This window comes from Ursus maritimus, unplaced genomic scaffold, assembly GCF_017311325.1.
Source record: "Ursus maritimus isolate PB19 unplaced genomic scaffold, ASM1731132v1 scaffold_20, whole genome shotgun sequence".
Lineage (NCBI taxonomy): Eukaryota > Metazoa > Chordata > Mammalia > Carnivora > Ursidae > Ursus > Ursus maritimus.
The window spans coordinates 4,733,523-4,754,906 of NW_024424453.1; the positions used below are offsets into that span (position 1 = coordinate 4,733,523).

Consider the following 21,384-nt stretch of genomic DNA (forward strand, 5'->3'; position numbering starts at 1 on the left):
TTTTATACTATATGTTATTATATATATGTAATATGCGTCACAATATAGTTACATATGCAAAGCTACATTTGTGTATGCTATGGGTAATATAAGGGACTTTTAAATGTGATTTTGTACGATATGAGTCCTTCAGGAAACAACGCAGACATATATTAAAAGACAAATCATAACAGGTGACAAGTGGAAAATGAGTGGCACCGACCATCAAGGTAGAGGAACTTCAGAGGAAGGAGGTTCGTTTACTAAATTGGACAATCAGGTAAGGCTTTGCAGAGGGCTTGGGACTTGAATTATGGAAATATGACTCAGAAATGCAGAAGAGGAGGAAGACATTTCCTAAAAGGTATGACAAAAGCCCAGAGGTGGTACCCATGGGGGATGTTTGAGAGACACCGAACAAAACAATGTAACTGGAACAGGGGGCAGATCTGAAGTAGAGGCTTCATGCAGGAATGTACTGGGAAGAAAGGGTGGAAAGAAAAGTCTGTTAGAAAATGTGCAAGGCCTTGGATGATTTGCTCACTGACACAAACACTGTTGGTAGGAAGAGTAAACTGACACAACTTGCTAGGGGGCAGGTCAGCAATATTTCTCAAAATGCATATTCCTTTTGACTTAGCAATCTCGCTTCTAAGAATTTATTTTTAAAAATTTATTCTATTTCTAGGAACTTTTTTTTTAAAAAAAGATTTTATTTATTTATTTATTTATTTATTTATTTGAGAGAGAGCACAAGCAGGCGGAGGGGCACAGGGAGAGAGAGAAACAGATTCATTGCTGAGCAGGGAGCCTGATGTGGGGCTCGATCCCAGGGGCCTGGGATCATGACCTGAGCCGAAGGCAGATATTTAACTGACTGAGCCATCCAGGAGCCCCTAGGAACTTATTTTAAGTAATTTATTTATATAAGAATTTAATTGATATAATCAGAAAAGATCTCAAAAATTTGCATAAAAGATGTTTACTCTAGTGTTATTTATAATAGGAAAATAAAATTAACTGCCCCATATACCAAACTGGTAATAAATAATAGCATCTCCACGTATGGAATCCCCAGTGCAACCATGAAAGCATATTTTTCAGCATTTCTAAAGATCTGGAAAGACAATGTAAACATGAAGTGAAGAAAGCAAATCACAACACCTAAAACTAATATAATATTGTGGGTCAACTATAATTCAATTTAAAAAATATCCGTCTATGGAACAATTCCTTCACCACAAAAATGTTATTTCACTAGAACCATGCAGTCTGTGACCTTTTTAGATAGGTTTTTTCACTCAACATAATATCCTTGAGGCTTATGCAAGTTACTGGATATATTAATAGTTTGTTCACTTTTGATGTTAAGGAGCATTCCGTGGCAGGAATATATCACGTTTATTTAACCACACACACATTGATGAACATGGGGCTTTTTTCCAGTTCACGGCTACTACAAATAAAGCTGCTATGAACTTTTAAATAAAGAAAAGAAAGCAAATCACAAAAAGTCTTTATACAATATGAATCTGTAGGGGTGGAAATCTTTTCCCTTTTACCCCTCTAGATTCTCTGGCAGGCCTAATAATTAAATTGACATAAGACAGATTAACAGGAGAAAACAAATTTAATTCCCTACATACAGGAGCCCCACAAAAAATATGAGACTCCAAGAAGGAAAAGAAGCAAGCAGCTTTTATACCTTTCAGACAAGGAACTAATAAATTTGTGAAGAATTGACAAGATAAGGGGGTTTGGGCTTGGGGCAGTAAATTAGTGAAGAAGTAACATGTTTTGTTTATATAGCCTTCCTTACCCCAAATTCTCTATCTCTAGTGACAAGGATGCCTTCTACCCTTCCGATACAGGAAGAGAACATTTCACATAGGAGATTTATTTTCTGCTTCCAGGGGGACAGAGGCGGGTTAGAGTGTTCTTCTCGTACTGGCTGTTTCTTAGGTAACTTTGATTCAAAATAATCAATACGCCAAAGTGGCATACTTTGGGGTGGCACATTCGGCTCTCCTGCCTCACCTTTGAAACGTGCAAGAAGTTTCACAATCCAGAAGCTGATTGATAGATTGCTCCATTATCTCACTGAACTAGTCTCTTAGTCTTTGAAAATAGGTCAGTTCAGTTAACAGCAGTGTCTCATTTCAGGAGGCGGTGTTGCAGGCAGGCTCCCAAAGTTAGGCCTGTACGGTATGAGTATCTGCATGAGGTATTTAATAGGGGACATTTCTTTGGAAATAAAATAAAAACAATGGTTAATGATCGGAGCAGACAATCATCCCAGTTTCTGAGTCCTGAAGGCAGCTAGTCAAAAAGATTTTTAGATGTCAGACTCAAAACATTTTCGGATGGAGTAAGGACAGGAAATGGCACTTTGACAGATTTTCCTGCTTTGCAGTTTGAATGTCTCTGGTGATCTTTCTGAAAGATCACACAGCAACAGTCATAAAGATTATCCATACACCAGCTATTATGGTGATTTCTCTGATGTTTATACCAAGTTGTCCAACTTTAGCATTCATGGCTTTGGGGAAAGGGCAGTTTTAGTTCTCAATGATTACAGGGCAAAAGGGTGGGAGAAAATTGCAAATGTTAGTTTGGAGAGTTGTGGCTACATTTTGGAGGAAACTAGACACTTTCAGGATCCAGTCCAGTGTACAGGGAGACAACAAAATCTCAAAGACAATTAATAGGACTAAAATCTGATATCCACAAGCGCGTACTATAGTTTTCCAACAAAACATCATTTTTCTCTCTATAGGCAAGCCCATTTCTATCAGAGATAATCAAATTAAGATTAATTTGTTTCCAAATAAGTCTTGTATTAATAATTTTAGTCTGATTATTTACATGAATACAACAAGAGTAGTGATTAACTATATAGACTTTTGTAAAATCTGCTTTGCTGAAACTTTTCATAAGGAATCTTATGAAATGACAGAAGACTTTAAAAAGGCCATAGTGAAAGATCTAATGAGAATCCTTTATGAAGCAATCAACAGGAAATTTGGTTATTTCTGTGACACAGAACATTTTAAAGTGATAAATGCATTTATGACTAATAACATTACATATCAGATTTTTAGGAATTTTATACAATTTCTTGAACACATATTAATAATATATGTCCACACAAGTACAACCCAAAAAAGATTTAGCATCACTTCTGATTTAATAACGCTTTCCTATGAAATTTAACATATCAAATAAGCCTAATTATCTTTTCATTTCTCTTTTTTCAAGGAGAGAGAATAAATTTTTCAAGTGGTCTAGGGACTCTCTGCAAAATCGCAAAGTCAGTTCAAGGTCAAAAAGACTTCATTTAGAATTTGATTTGGGGGGACATTTGTCAAAAATATCAATAGGTTTTAAATACTTGATTAATCATATGTTACTGTGAAACAATACTTAGTTATCCACTTAACCAAAGTGACAACTAAAGACTTTGCAGGAAAATACAGAAAGTTACACAGTAGAAAGAAAAAAATTTAGTTCTTTTAATAGAGAAGACTCTGTTTTCTTAAGTAATCAAAGACCTGATAAAGGGAACATGAAGCACAGGAAATTATTTTGACAAAACACAAAATCTTTGCCGTCTAGGCAGATTACTCAAACGGTAAAGAAAACCTTCCACAATCTTATCAAGAGCAGACTAATAGTCCAAGAAAACCGTCCTTTTAGCAGATGAAAGAAATTAAGTTTTTGTTTACATAAGTACCTTATTTTAAAATGCTTATAATAAATTTATTCTATTTTAGCTAGCATGACCACACAAGAAAAATTCTTTCTCTATTTCTCTCTTAAATAATCAGCATTATATTACTTTTTCCCTTAAGAAAAATACTTCTCATATCTCATGCTTTTTCTGAGCCTAAACACACCTTACTTCCCTTGCATAGTGTTGTTTCTTTTACTATTTCATATATTAATTAGGATTCTTAACTGTTAAAAACCTTAATTTCTAGTATGCAATTGTCAACTGTTATACCATATTCTATAGATTGGCAAACCCATTAACGCACTTCATAACCTCTAGAAACGTATGTTTTCTTACAGTACAATTTTTTTTAATGTGGCACAAGACACGTTTACTGACAGATCCAAATATGTTTAGTTTCTATGCAATAAGAACCCAAAAGCGGATAAACCTATGTTCAATAATTAATGTTTCTGCATTTTATCTTACTTGGAAATGGCCTAGATATTCAAGGTATTTCCATCATTTAACTTAACTTAGCAAAACTCTGAGGGTCTAAGTTACCACAGAGATTTGGGAAACTTTAAGTAGACATATCATGAAAAATAATTATTGTTGAAAATTTCACTTAAAAATTTTTATCTTGCTTGCATTTATTTAATTCACTTGTCTTTTTTTTTTTTAAAGATTTTATTTATTTATTTGTTAGAGAGCACACATGAGCAGGGAAAGGGGCAGAGAGAGAAGAGAGAGAGAGAATCCCAAGCAGACTCTGCACTGAGCATGGAGCCCCACCTGGGCCTTGATCTCATGACCCCAAGTTCATGACCTGAGCCAAAATCAGGAGTCTGACACTCAACCAACTGAGCCACTAATTCATTTGTTCTAAATAATATTAGATTACTCAAAATTTCATGAGAAATTAAATCAGCTAGCCATCATCTTAGGTTATTTTTCCTGCTGACAAATTTTGTAACAGAGATAAGATGAACTTATTTGACTTTTAGTAAACCTAGACAGAATGCCATTAACAGTTCTTAAATGCCAATAACTCTAAAGACATTCCTATTTTGATTAAACCACCAAACTTAAACTAGCCTTTATTTACCAAAGGTTATCCTAGATGACATGAATTTGCAACCACCTGGGTTGACTTCTCTTATACTTCTGAGAGTTTTGAAATATGTAATTTGATAAGTGCTCATCTTTCTTTAAGCCAATTAAATAGGGCTTTATTACAAATTAAATTTGGTAATACCATCTGGAGGTAGGAAAAATAAATCACACATTTATAACATACGTAGATAAACATACATAAACACACAGGCAGATACAAACTGAGTACCTTAGAGTTTTCATTCTAAACTGTTAGCTCTGAGTCCGGTATAATAATATAAAACTCACTAGTTTACAAGTGACAGTTGGACCCAAATTGTGTTTCTGGCAGTTGGAATAAGTTAAGTTTACCCACTCATATGGCTAAATTTTTTACTATTTGTGGAGAAGACTTTTAAGGTTTGTATTTGCCTTTGACAAATAATCTTAGGAAAGCTGTGGATAGAGTTTAAGCAAGAGAGATTTCATAGCAGGTCATATTTTTAAAAGCCTCCCCCACACACTTTTTCCCTTTAGTTTCACGTGATTGAGGACAGTATTTTAGTTATCTCCTATGGTGTTTATATTTCAAAGACATGGTAAGACTTACAGCTCAAGGGACAGAGAAAGAATGCAAGTTTTTTCCCGGGAGTTTTGGGGGATACTTGTCTATTATCTGAAGTCTAAGGTAATTACTATTTAAATTTTTCTCTTTTTCCTTTAAGTGCAGGACAATTGTGTTTCCAAAGTCCTGATTTTTTACAACATTTGAAAATGTCTGGAGGAAAATAGGAAAGGCTCTCAGTGGACTTTAAGTTGTTCTCAGGGTCACGCTTTCGTTTCTTTAAAGATTCAAGTTGCAAATGAAGAATTGTCAATTTTCTTTTTTCTCCTGCATTCCTGATAGCTTTCTTCAAAGAACTGGGTAGCTCCTCCCATTATAATGCTTAGAGGTTGACTAGCCCACCCAATCACACTATTTTGAATTTGCCTTTTTATATCAGGAAGAAATTTTCCTACCAAGGCAGAAATGAAAAGATTTCTATGTTCTGGAGCTTCAGAATTCAGTGCAGTATGCCTTTGAAAAATCTGTATAAAGGATTCAACAAAGGCCTTTGGATGCTCTCCTTCTTTCTGAATTCAAACTCAGAGCAGTTCACCTTAGGGGGGAAAGTTCTATGACAGCTTCTATCAGCCCCTGAACATCAGCCTCCAGCTGTTCCATTTCCTGATCATTTGTAGGAGGGCCTGGGAGAGATTCTGCTCCTGTGTTTCCTCTTTGAGAAGGGTTTTCTCCAGGGGGCCATCTGATCTCTCTGTTAACTACAGTATAAGCAAGGGTGGGAAGAACACCCTTGCAGCTAATCAAGGTCCTTGGGAGTGCGGTTGTAAATGGCCACTAATCTTTTTCTTTTTCTTTTCTTCTCTTTTTTTTTAAAGATTTACCTTTACCTATTTATCTCAGAGAGACAGAGTGAGCACATTCATGAGATGGGGGTGGCGGCGGAGGGAAGAGGGAGAGGGAAAGCGGACTTTCCACTGAGCCAGAGCAGATGTGGGGCTCCATCCCACAACCCCGAGATCATGCATGACGTGAGCCAAAACTAAGAGTCTGACGCTCAACCAACTGAGCCACCCAGGCCACTAATCTTTCTAATTCGTCTCTAAATTTGGTAGTATCTTCTGAAAGTGGAGGTAATCTTTCTAATTCGTCTCTAATCTTTCTAATTCGTCTCTAAATTTGGTAGTATCTTCTGAAAGTGGAGGTAAAGGGGCTTTATAGTTTGAAAGATCTGTTGCTGTCCAGAGGACATGAGTTCTTCAGGTGGGGCTAGAGGGTTCCAGATTACATCTGCAAAGGATATTGCATAGAAAGGCCTAAGACTGGCAGAGCCTGGTTATAGAGACCTGGAAAGTAGGAGCAGTTTGAAGGGACAGCAAAACAAGTCTTCTCCTAAATTTACTTCCTGGTGCTACTGCTAAATACACTCCCTGGCTTTCAGCATTTACATGAGTAACCTGTATACCCTGGGCCTAGAGATGAGGTTGGAGTGTCATCTATAAAGCTTATAGGGAAAGGGAAGTTAAAATAGGCAGGTAGGTGTTTAAGGGATTTTCTGGGGAAGGTGGAAGAGTTTGGGGAGCTAAGGGAATTTGCTAAGGAAATGAGGCTAGATTTTCAGAAAGGGAATTTATGTTGATTGTGGACTTTAATTTTTTTCTAAGTCTAATTTCTGTTCTTTCATCTTGTTAAGGAAGTCCCTAAGGCTAGCCATTATACTCCTTGGTATCAAATTTTTAATTTGATCTTTCCATAGGAACAACAGGACAACTGTTCAGAATGAGAGCTCTCCCAAATATTTTTCGAATACAGAAGTTTTTCCAATTCAAAGCACACATCATTGAAAAGTAGGATCTTATGTTAATTTCAATTCTGACTCAAGCCAATAACCCTTTTATGGCACACAAGATATAAGAGGTATCCCAAAAGAGAGTACAAAAGATGCAGCACCAGAAAGTTCAGAAAGTTCACTCCCAGAGTTACCCTACAAAAGCAAAATCTCGTGGTCACAGGCAGTAAGAATGGTGTAATGCAAATAGTGTCTCCAGTTTCCCATGAGAACGTGAGATGCCTCCAGCTACAGACGGAGGCAGGTGCTCCTGAATGGGACTTTTCCAGCACCAACAAGACAATAAAAGTTGAGACAATAAAGGTCCTTTATGGACTGGAACCTCTTGCAACAAATTCCCCTAAGAACTGGCACAACCAGACAAGGATAGTGCTGCTTGTAACTGAGTTTCTTAGAACCCTCATCTATTCAACTGGCCACCAAATGCAAGCTGGTATGTACATCTTCTGGCTGGCAGAAACCCGAGACAATATTCACACTAGTTACAAAGCCAAGCTCTCAAGACATAGAACAAGATGAAAGAAAAACTTCATCCAGTTTTTACACACGGGACCCACAGCAAAGCTTGTCTAAATAGACGCTGGTCTGTTGAGAACCGTGAACTCACTGGTCTGTGAGGCCAGCTCAAACAACGGGTTTATAGGACCCATGCCTGTGTTGCACTCTGTGGTTTTCTTTGTTATGCCAAATGACACAAAAGAGAGAGACCAAAGAAAACCATCACCATCACTGGGAGGAAAGAGAGCAATAGAAAACAAGAGTACTCATAACAAGCCTTTACCAGCTCTACCCCAGGGATAGTTCACACAAATATCTTCTCATGCTAATCTAAATTTAGAAAAAGAAAAGAACTCTCACCACTGCTTCCACCAGACCCTGCAGGCAGAGAACTGGGAGATGGATGTAAGAATTCTTACCTTCTGCTGGCTCCTGTCAGATGTCCCAGGATCTCTGAGCTGCTGCAGCCAGTAAAGAGCTCCACATTACACACCAAAACTGCAGGGATGAAAAACTTTTTCCTTCTTCCCTTCTAGGTTCTTTGGCTGGCCTAATAATTAATATTGATGTAAGACAGGTTAACAGGAGAAAAACAAATTCAATTCTGTACAGATGAGAGCCCCATAAAAAATATGAGACTCAAAGAGGTGACCAAAGCCGGCAGCTTTTATACCTTTCAGACAAGGAAACAATAACTTTGTGAAAATTGACAAGATAAAGGGGTTTGGGCTTAGGGTATTAAGTTAGCAAAGAAATAACAAGTTTTGTCAACATAGTCTTCTTGGCCCTAAATTCCCTATCTTTATGGTAAGAGTGTCTTCTACCCTTTTGGTACAGGCAGAGTACCTTCACATGGGAGATTTATTTCCTGCTGTCAGGGGGACAAAGGAGGATCAGAGTGTCCTTCTTGCACCAGCTGTCTTTGAAATAACTTTAATTCAAAATAATCAAAATGCTAAAGGGGCATTTTCAGGGGTAGCATATTCTGCTCTCCTTCAATTCCAGTTTCTTAAAGATTATACAAGATTGTCAAGGAATACACCAAAATGTTAGCAGGGGTTAAGGGCTGATTTTTTATTTTTATTTTTACTTTTTTGGAAACAATCAATACTTACTTGTCTTGTGCTCCAACCCCCCAGGGCCAGTCTGATAAACCGTGATAAGGCAGTTGCAAGGAGGCTCGGTTCGGCGCAGAGCAGTGTGGACGCCTATGAAAGAGAGTTCTTTCACAACAGGGTCCTCCCGAAACATGCCTGAAGTCCCAGGGGCAGTGAAAGGCCAGCAGTGCCAACATTTTGATAGAAGGGAAGCCCTCACTTTCTCTGATCACCCCAAGTAAGAACAGGGGCTTTACTGTTTACTTGGGTGCCAGGCTTTGTGCTAGTGTTTTTCATAGATGGTCTCATTTAAATCTCCACTACTCCTGGGGCGCCTGGTGGCTCAGCCAGTTAAGCGTCTGCCTTTGGCTCAGGGCGTGATCTCAGGGTCCTGGGATGGAGCTCTGTGTCAGGCTTTCTGCTCAGTGGGGAGTCGGCCTCTCCCCCTCTCTGCCCCTCCTCCCACCCCACTCATGCTTTCTCTCTCAAACGAATAAATAAAATCTAAAAAAATAAATAAATCTCTAATATGCCTATGAGTTAGGTACCAGTATTATTCTCATTTTATATGTGGAGAAACTAAGACACAGAGGGGTTAAATAACTTCCCACAACACAACTAACATGAGATGGAGCCAGGACCCAAGTGCACACAATGATTCTAGAGTCCACATTGACAATGACACTCTCCCACCCAGTTAATGGAAGACAGGGGGAAAAAATATCCATTGTGTACATCTCATCCTACAGCCACCTGCTGAAATGTCCTTGGTGGAGAATTAGGCAGCATACTATCCAAGGGGAAAATTCTGGATAGGGCCTGTCAGAGCCATCTGGTACTGGGCCTGGCAATTATTAGCTTTTTAACTTTGGACAAGTCATAACCCTCCAAGCTTTGACTTCCTTGTGTATAAACTTGAAATAATATGACTGGACCTGCAGGCCTTTAAGGATAGCTGTGAGAAAAAACACATGAAATTCCTGTGGAAACTGTCAAGTGCTATACAAGTAAAAACTACTGTAATACAAACATGGAACTCCGAGAGTGTTAAGAATGGACACCAGATTGCTCTGAGACGCTCCCAAAGGGTTATTCTCAAAGGAGTATATCATAGTACCCCGCAGACATTTGCTCCAGCCGTGGCCTGACAATAGTGGTGTCCCATATGGAACAGGCACCCGATTTGCACTACCGGGCAACACACGATGTGGAAACACCTACCTGTGAGTAACGGACACTGAGGTGAGCTGAATAGCAGCATTCACATAACCCAAATCCTGGCCTGGACAGGCATTCGGAGAACTGACTCTGATATTCTGACAGTAAGGTCTCTCTTGGTTCATGAGGAAGAACATAATAGCAAATAATGATGGGCCTTACCTATGCTAGGCCCCTCATAAACATCTTCTCTAAACCTCACGGCATACCTACTATTAACCCCATTTTGCAGTTAGGAAAACAGGCTCAGAGAGGTTAAGGGGCTTGCCCACCAGATAGCTAAGAGATAATGAGAAAATTAAGGGATGAAGACACAATTTTATACATCAATTTCTGTTCTGATAAAGTCATCTAAATCTTTTTTGGTTTAGTCCCTCCAAAATGAAGATAATTAATAAATCATATGATTTCCTAGATTCTTGTTGTCATGTTAGATAAGTAAAACTTACATTGATTAAAAATACGACCAAATATTCTTTGTCACTTCCCTCAGAAAGAGATGTGGTCTATTCCAGCACCCTCTGGAAACTGGCCTGTGACTGCTCTGAGCAAGAGAGCATGCTGAAAGAGACTCTGCCAGTTTCAGGGCCAGCCGTTAAAAGGACTGGCAGCTTCCACTTCCTCCCTCTGGAATCCAGTGGAGAAGCCCACCTGGAGCAGAACAAAGGCCCCAGCCAACAGCCAGCACCAACCTGTCCGTCATGTGAGAGTTATCCTCCAGCCCAGTCAAGCTCCCCCAGCCAGCTAACAGCGTGTGGAGTGAGACAAGCTGTCCCCAAATGGCAAACCTGGACACAAATGAAGGACTGTTACTGTTTTAAGTGACTGGGTTTTAAGTTTTGAGAACATGTTACATAGCAATGAATATCTTAAAATTGACTCAATAATTTTACTTCCAGAAATTTATCTTCAGGCACTAATCAGGAATGTAGACCAAGGCGTACATTCCAAAACAGTTCTTGCAGAGTAGTTTCAGAGAACTTTAATATCTAAACTAGGAAAATGATTTTGTTGATCGTAGTATATCTGTTATGAAAGTAGTTTAAATGTTAGCAATATAGGAGAGTACTTATGATATACTTTTAGGTGGAAAGAGTCATATAAGGAACTATGCATATAAAAAGGAATAAAAACTTAATAATGTTATTTTCTGGGCAAAAGAATTATGAGTGATTTTATTCTATCTTCACATTTTTGTGATAATTGCATCATCAGAAAAAATAAACCTTAAAAATAAGAAAACTATCAACTGGCAAAATCTGTCCATAGATAAAATAAATTTTAAAAAATAGAGTTCCATTAACTACAGTTTTAAAGTTTTTCATAACCATTTTATTAAGGCATTCGGCAATACTGACGTTGAATCATCCGCTATTTCTCATCACTGACAAGCCAATAGGCAGTTACACTGTAATTTTATAAAAGTCAGCAGGAAACAGACCTATTAGCAAAGGCTTTGATAATCCATAAACTAGATGTAAAAAATCTTGAATAATTAAGCAGTTCTAATGGCAGAAAGTAAAATAATGAAGGAAAGGCTTCAAAAAAACAGACATTATTGAAAGTCTGTTTCCTGCCAGGAGCTTTCCCACAGCTGTGCCACTTCGTCCTGTCGACAGCCTTGTGTGGTAGGTTTTATCCCCGTTTCATAGATGAGGGCCCTGTGGCCTCGACTAAAGTTCTTAGAGCCTGCAACCGCACAGCTGGGAGTCAGGCCCAGTGCGTAGTTCTTCCCACAGCACCACACCACCCCACAAAGGTCAGAGTTCAACAATTTTATGGGACAAAAAAATCTATCACGCATGTAAGGCTGTTTGAAAAAGCCTTTCTTTTATTCTAACACAATTAATGAAATATTTAATTGGACTTTCTAAGCCTCTTTAGTGGGATCACTTTCTTCTTGCAGAACTTGAAGCAATCCTAAAAATGTCCAAGCCAATTTTGTGAGAAGCCTAGACTTTTCTTGAGCAAATGAAAGGGGTTTGGGGGAGGGAGACCAGCTTACAAAGCAGAGGTACTTAGGACACAGCTCCCGTCCTCCTTGTCCTCTCTCCTCTCTCCTATGGCATCTCTTCAAAGCCCTATCTTTAGCGTGGCTGAGGCCTTTAGTAAGCTGGAACCTGGCCGTGCTTGTTGGTTTTATTTGCTATTCATATCTGTTTAATTTTGTTTCCAATAGGCCATATTCATTTTGGGATCCAAGATGTGAGGAATCAGTACCACAGAGGCCCTACAGGGCATTTGACAGGATAAAATGGAGACAGATGTCAACCAAGCCCAGTGTTTTTTGTTTTTTAAGAGAGAGAACAAGGGAGCATGGGGTTGGGGAGCAGAAGCAGAGGGAGAGAGAGAGAGAATCTTAAGCAGGTTCCACACTGAGCACAGAGCCCAATGCGGGGCTCCATCTCATGACCCTGAGATCCTGACCTAAGATTATGACCTGAACTGAAATCAAGAATCAGATGCTTAGCTGACTGAGCCGCGCAGGCACCCCTGGCTTTTTGTTTTTAGGGAAGAGCAACTAATAGTAATAACAGCTAAGATTTCCCTAGTGTTTATATGCATCAGCTCTGTGCTACGCACTTCACGGGTGACCATTATCCTATCTCATCCTCACAGCTCTAATTTTGATCTTCGTTTTACAGATGAAGATGCCGAGGACCTGGGCACCAGATAGGTTGTGGTCAAGGTATGAACTGTTTGATCTCAGTCCCTGCTTCTAACTGCCATATGGGCTGCATTAGTCAGGCCTGCCGTTCCAGAGAGAAGCCTGCTTCTTTCTTTATCCGTCAGCTCCAGAGGGAACCCTGAGTATGAGCAATGGGAGAAAGGCCATGGCTGGGAGAATGGGGAAACTGGAATCTCAGTGGTACAAGGCCCAGCTGGAAGGTGGCTTTTCCCAGACCCAGGGCTGCTTGCTTCCCAGTACCAAAGTGCTAAGCACCTTGAGCCTTCTTTTAAGGTGTATTTCTATTCATTCACCATTCTCTGTATCTGAAAGGATATAAGGTAGTTCATAATGATAGACAAAATATAACAGGAAGCAAGAAAAAGGAGCGGACCTTTAAATATTCAATGGCCAATATAAAATCATGACCAGCAATTATCACAGATCGAAGGGTTCATTAGACTGAAAATAACCTGCAGCTCAAGGCTAGCACAACTAATGCCAACATTAGGATCAGGAAAATATTTTCTCCTGAAAGCAAAGTGGCATGGTGCATCTGCAAAGGATTAAATATTACATAGCAGGAGGGTGTGGTTGAGCACACAGACTCTAGAGGCAGACTGCCTGGGTTCCACCACTTTCCAGCTGGGGAATCTTGGGCAAGTTTTCTGTCTGTGCCTCAGTTTCTTCGTTTAGAAATGTGGACTGGGGAAACATGGAGGATTAATTGAGATAATGGATGCAAAGCCTTTAGAACAGTGTCTGGCACGTAGAGTGCCTGTGTGTGCTGTTACCATGAGCCTGGTTTGAAACACAGCAGATACTTCTACCAGAGGGCCCCTCCGCACATTGCACATCTTCCCACCACCATACATGGGGCTCACTCCTAACCCTCCTTCAAGCCTTTGCTCTAAATATCTTTCTCAGTGAGTTTCCAAACAGCACTATTGAAAATAAACTGAGCTGCTTTCCCTGCTCATCTCCGGTAAACTAGCAGCCTAAATCTTCTGCCCTGATTCATCTTTGTCCTTCTCATGAGCACTTCTCATGCTCAAATAACCGATCACGTGATTTCCTTTGGGTTTTTTTTGTCTACTTTCCTCCACTGAATGAAGGCAGGTTTCCGTTTTGTTCACTGGTCTAGTCCCAACACCTAGAACAGGGCATGACACGTAAAGTCCCAATGAACGTGTTGAATGAATCAACGAATACATTTATTACTATATAGTCAATTGCAAAGGTCCCTTTGAAACACCTGTAAACAGGGTAAGTCAGTCAAAAAAGTGAACCTGAAAGTTGTTGGGACTTTTTTATCAACTAGTAATAATTTGAGAAAGACTTAGAAAGTCTTATAAAGTTTTTGGTGACAAAGGTAATTCCACTCAGATTTTAGGTGACATGTACTGTTTCGTACTCTTCGGTGGAGTTCAGAATTAGCAAGTAAGAGTCACTTTCAGCAGGGGCACAGCTAGACGGAACAGTCAAAATGCAGAGTAAGAATCAAGCATTATTGGAATCAAATCATCACTCTTGTCAGTTCTTAATGGAGCCAGTCCAAATAAATCACAGGTTTTTTCACCCAGTTCTCTCCTGACAGCAAAGCAAGGACAGGAAAGCCAGTTATTAATGAGAACATCTTATTTCATGCATCAAAGGAACCAAATTTCCATGCTTCCTAACACAAAGGCAAGTGTTAAATGTGCAGAACCTGGGGAGAGACCCCGGTGGGGCTCCCGCTTCGTACTGTTACGAGCCTGCACAGGCCTCAGTAGTGAGCAGCCATCTTTTCAGTCAGTAAAAGGCAATCTCGCAGAACAGAAAACGTGCCAAGAAAAGAATGACAGAAGTCAACAGATCAACGAGGTGAGTCAAGCTCCAGGTGGAGCTGGGCAACTTCCCAGTCCCAAAGGCAGGTTGACCCATGTTATCCACTTGTGGTGATATGCCAAACCCAAAGCAGTTGCCATTTCTGTACACCACGTTTTAGCCAAACAAAAAGGTGTGGGGAGGTTTTGGCTTTCCCATGGCTGCAGTATGAGAGCTAAGAATATTTCCATGATAAATGAGATTTCTTTATGGGGTATTCAGAAAGAAGAAAGTTGAATTGACTACAGCTGCATTCTGCTGTTGTCCTTATCTTTGTTCATGTAAATTGTGGCCTGAGCACAGACCTCACCGGGGTTGCCAGCATGAGAGCGAGCTGTGTGGCATGAATGGATGACTGTGAACGTGTCTGTGCTTCCCATAAAGACATCTCATGCACTCAGCTCACACTGGCCCAACCTCTTTCCACTTGGGCCTCTACTCTAGTCTTCTGATCCTTAATTAAATTCAACCTCATCTTACTCCATTCTTTTTTTTTTTTTTTAAGTGTGATTCTATTCTCACAACTAAGCTATAGGTTCCTTAAGGGACAAGGACTACATTCCACAATTCTTCTCTCGGCCACAAAAAACTGGGCACCATTGAATTAATATCTAACGTCGTGTAAGTTTAAGGCACACGACATGTTGATTAGATACACTCACGTCCTGTGACCTGATTACTACAGTAGCATCAGTTAACACCCCTATCGTTCTTATCTTCTCAAAAAAAATTCAGTTTCATTGACTTTTTCTATTGTTTTTCTAGTTTCTATTTCATTATTTCCGCTCTATTGTTATTTCCTCCCTTCTGCTAACTTTGGGCTCGGTTTGTTTTTCTTTTAGTAGTTGCTTGAGGTGTAAAAATCAGATAGAGATCTTTTTTAATGTAGGTCTTTATTGTGATGAACTTCCCTCTCAGAACTGTTCTTACTGCATCCCATAGGTTTTGGTATAGAGTTTCCCTTTTTGAAGAGTTTTATTTTGCTTGATTTCTTGGATCCATTGGTTGTTCACAAGCATGTTAACTTCCACGTATTCGTTAATTTCCACGTATTTGTTCATTTCCCATCTTTCTTCCTGTTGTTGATTTCTAGTTTCATTCCACTGTAGTCAGGAAAGAAAGATATTCTTAAATTTGCTAAGATTTGTTTTGTGACTTATCATGTGAGCTCTCCTGGACAATGTTTCATGTGCACTTGACAAGAATGTGTATTGTGCTTCCATTGGGTGAAACATTCTGTATATGTCTGCTAGGTCCATTTGGTCTAAAGTATGTTTAGTTCAAGTTCAGTTTCCTTACTGATTCTGTGTCCATTGTTGAAGATGGGGTATTGAAGTCCCCTACTATTATGGTATCATTGTCTACTTCTCCCATCAGATCTGTTAGCATTTGCTTAATATATTTAGATGCTCCAATGATGAGGGTACATATAATTGTAATATCATGTTGATGAACTGACCCCTTTATAATTATTTAGTGACCTTTTGTTTCTTGTTACCATTTTTGGCTTAAAGTCTATTTTGTCTGATGTAAGTATAGCTATTCTTGTTCTCTTCTGGTTTCCATTTGCATCAAATATCTTTTTTCCATCTCTTCACTTTGAGCCTCTGTGTGTCCTTAAAGCTGAAGTGAGTCTCTTATAGGTTGCATATAGTTGGGTCTTGTCTTTGTATCCACCCAGCTACTCTCTGTGCTTTGATTGGTGAATTCAATCCATTTACATTTAGAGTAATTATTGGTAGGTAAGAACTAAATAATGCAATCTTGTTTACTGCTTTCTGGCTATTTTGTAACTCCGTTGTTCCTTTTTTCCTTTCTTTCTGCCTACATTTGTGAATTGATTTTCCGTGGTACTCTGCTGATTCCCCTCTTTATCTTTTGTGAATCTACCATAGGGTTTTGCTTTCTGGTTATCATGAGGCTTACATAAAATATCTTGTAACTAAAACAGTCCATTTTAAGCTGATAGCAACTTAACTTCAATTGCATACAAAAGGTCCACCCTTTTACCCCTCCTTTTGTTTTTGACATTATAATTTACCTTTTATATTGTATATTCATTAACAAATTATAGCAGCCATAGTTATTTTTAGTTCTCGTCCTTGGACCTTAGACTGAAGTGGTTAACACACCACCATTCTACAGTATCAGGAGTAGGCTGAGTGTGTTGTCTATTTTCATACTACTAATTAGCATCCTTTTGCTTCAGCTGGAAGAACTCTTTCAGCATTTCTTGTAAGGCAGGACTAGTGGTGATAAACTCCTTCAGCTTTTGTTTGTCTGTTCATGTCTCTCTCTTTCTCCTTCTTTTCTGAAGGGTAACTTTGCCAGATAACAGTATTCTTGATTGATGGGGTTTCTTCTTTCAGCACTTTGATTATATCATCCCACCCACTCCTGGCCTGTAAGGTTTATGCTAAGAAATGCACTCACAGTGGGGGGCATTGAGGCATGCACAGCACTTGGGGTGCCTATGCGCCCATTGAAGGGATCCACATCCCTTTAACGCCTTCCAAGAGTTCAATCTGCTGCCCTCCCAGCTTTTTCCTGCCTCCCCCCCCCCAAGTCATGGAGCTCATGACTGAGTACTCTGGATGGGGTGAGAGAGAAATGAGCCTCTTTCGCAGGGTCCCACACAGCTGGGGAAACCAGATGCTCACTCATACATATTCCCTTTGCTCTACAGGAGAGACCACAGGCCAAGATGATCTCTCTTGGCCCTAAGCTGTTGCCTTGGGGAAGGAGTGATACAGGTAAAGTCAAACTGTTCCTCTTACCCCTTCCAATGCATCTGAACTCATATTTTGTTTGTTTCAATGGCAGGCTGGAACTTCTTCACTGGAAACTTGGCTTTTGTTTGTGAATGATTGCCAAAGACAGTGTTTTTCAGGGGCTCCTGGACTACAGCCAAAAGGGGCTAGAGCCAGTTCACAGGCCACTGCAGAGTCCACAGCTGGGACCAACGTCCGTATGACTATTACCTGTGCATGGACAGGCTAGACTCTTCCTAGATCCCTTGGCATATGGTACTGGGTCCCAAAGCTCCTACAAAGGCATTCTGATGGAGGCTAAACTGTTATTGTTGGGAGAGAGACACAAACGAGGGGGATCTTATTCAGCCATAAAGGTGACATCACTCCCCAAACAGCAGCCCTGTATCTCTCAGCAAGCTGAGTAATTCAAGAACAGAAAACTATAGACATTCCAGCTCTCTTTACCACAAAACTCTTGGATCCATCGACTACCTAACTCTTAACCTCCAGCTTCATTTCTTCAACTTTCAGCTTCATCCCTGTCCAGTATTTCTTCTAAACTTTGAACTTTGTCCCCTATTTTCTATCCCATGCTTATCCTTTGGATTTGAAATGGACTTGGCTTCTCTGATTTGATCCTCTCCTTACTCTCTGGCTCCATTCATCCTGAGTATTTACTCTAGGATGTTAGGCTCCTAGGACTCAACCTGTCATTCTCCACTGCTACTGACCTCATCTAGAGTTCCCGTTGGAGAGAGCTGGCAAGAGTAGATGATGGTTGGACATGCTACAACTATCATGAACACAGTTAAAAGGGGAGGGTACAATTCTCGCTGTCTGCTGCTCCTACCACCAGCATCAGCAGCACCTTTCCATATCTGGGATGACTGAGAAGGAACAGTGTGGCTGAGCTCACCACTACTGGGGCAACAAGGCATGAAAACAGAGAAGACTACAAGACTACAAAAGCTCTGTGTGTCTTATTCATAATTGCTTCTTCAGCGCATGCCAGTGTCTAACATGTTAGTAGGTTCTTGATAAATTTGCTGAAATAATTAATCAGAAGAGTGGTACTATCTTTGATCTCCATCTCATTGTCCTTTAAAAGAACTTAAGTCAATAAACATGTATGTTCCAATCATGATGTGAGGCCCTGCAAATATACAAATAGATCAAATGAGTTACATGTGGTCTTTCCTCTCAAGAAGTTTACAGCTCCCTTTAAAAACACAGGCAGATCCATTTTTAGACACTGTGTGTTAAGAGTTTCACTAGAGGTATGGACACAGTACTATGGGCACACGGATGGCACTGTACGGTATAGTATGTATAGTAATTTATTCTGTTCAAGTTGGGAGTCTGCGAGAAAAAAGTGACATTTGAGCTGGGTGGGTCTTGAAATATGAAGCAGTATTTCAAAGAAACTTATAATAAAGAGAATGAAACTGACCACATTAGGACTCGATGAGCAATAGCCCCAGCCTGACAGCAGAGTGAGGCTCTTGCCCCTCTGGCACACAGAGCTAATTGCTGACAGCAGTCTCTATCATAAAGAGTCCAGGACACACTTGAGATGTCCCATCAGAACCATGGGGAGCACAAGGTTTTTGACAATTGCAACTCTCCCTCAAGGTTGACTAATGACCCATGCAGCTCAGCCTGGAAAACATCTCAGGACACTCATCAGTTCTAAGGCTCTCTCAGGGGTTTCTGGGCTATTCTGGACAGGCCCTGGGGATCTAAGTCAGACGAGGACAAGTCTGGATCCTCAGACAGTACGTGGATTCATTTGAGCCTCTACAGCATGGCTGGCTCTCTGTGGTCACTCCAGGAAGGGATCTCCTATACAGCTCCTGAGACCACCAGAGAACAGAACTTCCCTGGACACCCAGCCTGGCCTGCATATATGGATGTAGACATAAACTAGGGGATATCCTCCTACCTGCAGCACTTATACAATCGACAGGATCTAGGCTAGGACCCAGATACTGATGCCCATGTGGGAAGAAAAAGCCTGCGACCACTAAGAATGTGATGGGGATATATTAAAGCCAGAAGTTTGTCTCTCTTGACTAATTAGAAAATAGCTTCTCCACCGAGTAAGAAGCTAGTTATACATAATTAAAAGGAAGTGAGACCCCAAGCAGCACTGAATGCAGGTGACCTGGAGATGCTAGGAAAGCACCCCAGGCTACGAATCAGGATATCTGTATATCTCCCCAAACTTCACCAGGGCTCCAGCAGCAGCACTGCTACTTACTGTTTGCCTATGGACAAATCACGTTTCTATTAATTAAATAAGTATCATCTACTTAAAAGATAAAATCTTTAAAAAAGGGGGGGGTGCCTGGCTGACTCGAGTCGGTGGAGCGTGCAACTCTAGATCTCAGGGTTGTGAGTTTGAGCCCTACATAGAGTGTAGAAGTTACTTAAAAAAATAAAATCTTTAAATAAATAAATATTATCAATAGTATTATTGTAATAGAGGAAAGAATCCATTTGCAAAGGAAAAATGAGCCTCATTTAAATGATCTCTATTAAGAACTAGAATTAATGAGCAACAGCCTCTTTAATAGTACGTAAGTTTCAGTTTTCAAGATACTTTCCTGCTCATCATTGTATATGATGCTCATTATCCCTGGTAATGTGGGCAGGTAAGACACCAACAGAGAGGCTACCTGGACCTCCCACTGTTTCACAGCACATTGGAGTCAAGCCCAAGAATTCCCAGTTCCATGGTTTCTTAATCCTGGCCGTGTGGCCACAGAGAAAAGCACTTGATCACTCATTTTACTTAGCCATTTCCAGATCTCACCTGTGAGGTGCTTTCCATCTGAGTTTCTCTGGTGACAAATTCCTATGCTCAGCATTCAAAACACCTAACTTCTTAATACTTTCTACATACTTTATGAAAATGTTTTGTGGTAGCATTTGAAAGAAATAATACTCACCTTTATTCTGTGTGTTCCCTTTTTGTATGTGGTAAGAGGAATATAAAACAAATGATCTTTATATCAGGCTTGTCTGAAATCACAATTTGGATAAGTATATGTTAAGGGTAAATAAGACATGCTTGTTTAGGGAGTCATCACAATTCACACTTTTAAAAAATTTCATATATTGCCTTATTTTAAAATCTGAATTCAGGAATCGGGAAGGATGCCAGTGAAGTCTTTAACTGTTTGCCATTGTATGGAAAGTGCCCAGTGCCCAACCCTGAGCAAGCAGGCACTCCCTCACTGCATGCCCACTGGTCTCCAGTGTTTTGGGGGCTGGTCCCGCCCATGGCACACCTCACTTCTGGTCACCAGCATGCTCACCATCATCTCAAGACAGGATATGTGTCCCCTTCCCCACCTGGTGTTCCACTTGCAGGTCTGTCGTGTCTAAGTTTCAGCTCTGGTCTCTGTAATCAATTAGCACAAGCCTGAAAAGAAGCATTGGCCCACGTGTTGGATGGGTAGTAAATTTACACCAAAATCACAGAGAAATAAATGGAAAACCCAGCAAAACAGCTTAATGAAACTTGGCAGCAAGCATCAAATAAAAATGTCTTGCTCCTCTTTCTTAAATCTATTTTTCGTGGACCTTGCCGCTGATATTATGTGGAGTGCAGCCATAAGCAACGCCAAAGTAGAGCAGAGGAAAAGAGAGAAAGAAAGACGTTAGCTGGCCAGGAGGCTCTAGTCTCACTCCGTTAGTTTTGCTCAAAATGACTAAGTCTTATCTGTCACTCAGTTTAATACATTAGTCTTTTAAGAATATATGTAACAGTTGAACCCAAAGAAAACTCAAAGGTTTTGATATGTTAATGGATAGAATTTAAGAGACTGTGACACCTAAATAAAGAGACTTAGAGGTAGGAAGTTTCTCGTAAGACCACTTATACCATGACACTCTTTTTAGATTTAAAAATAAAGCCCAGGTGCCTGGGTGGCTCAGTCGGTTAAGCATCTGCCTTCGGCTCAGGTCATGATCCCAGAGTCCTGGGATCAAGCCCCACATCGGACTCCCTGCTCAGCAGGGAGCCTGCTTCTCCCTCTGCTCCCCACCTCCCTCTCGTGCTCTCTCTCTCTAATAAATAAAA

At 40.2% G+C, this 21,384-nt stretch overlaps 1 long non-coding RNA gene across 2 annotated transcripts in view; it reads right to left on the reverse strand.

Annotated features, from left to right (window-relative positions):
- LOC103677221 overlaps nucleotides 1-20,694 on the reverse strand; it is a 43,231-nt gene extending 22,537 nt beyond the window's left edge. For both annotated transcript variants that reach the window (XR_005836522.1, XR_572338.2), the window contains exons 1-5: nucleotides 20,618-20,694; nucleotides 20,249-20,321; nucleotides 10,703-10,798; nucleotides 8,811-8,903; nucleotides 8,115-8,245 (exon numbers count right to left, since the gene is read on the reverse strand). This is a non-coding gene — a long non-coding RNA (uncharacterized LOC103677221). The remainder of the gene's footprint in view (nucleotides 1-8,114; nucleotides 8,246-8,810; nucleotides 8,904-10,702; nucleotides 10,799-20,248; nucleotides 20,322-20,617) is intronic.
- Nucleotides 20,695-21,384: the final 690 nt, after the last annotated feature.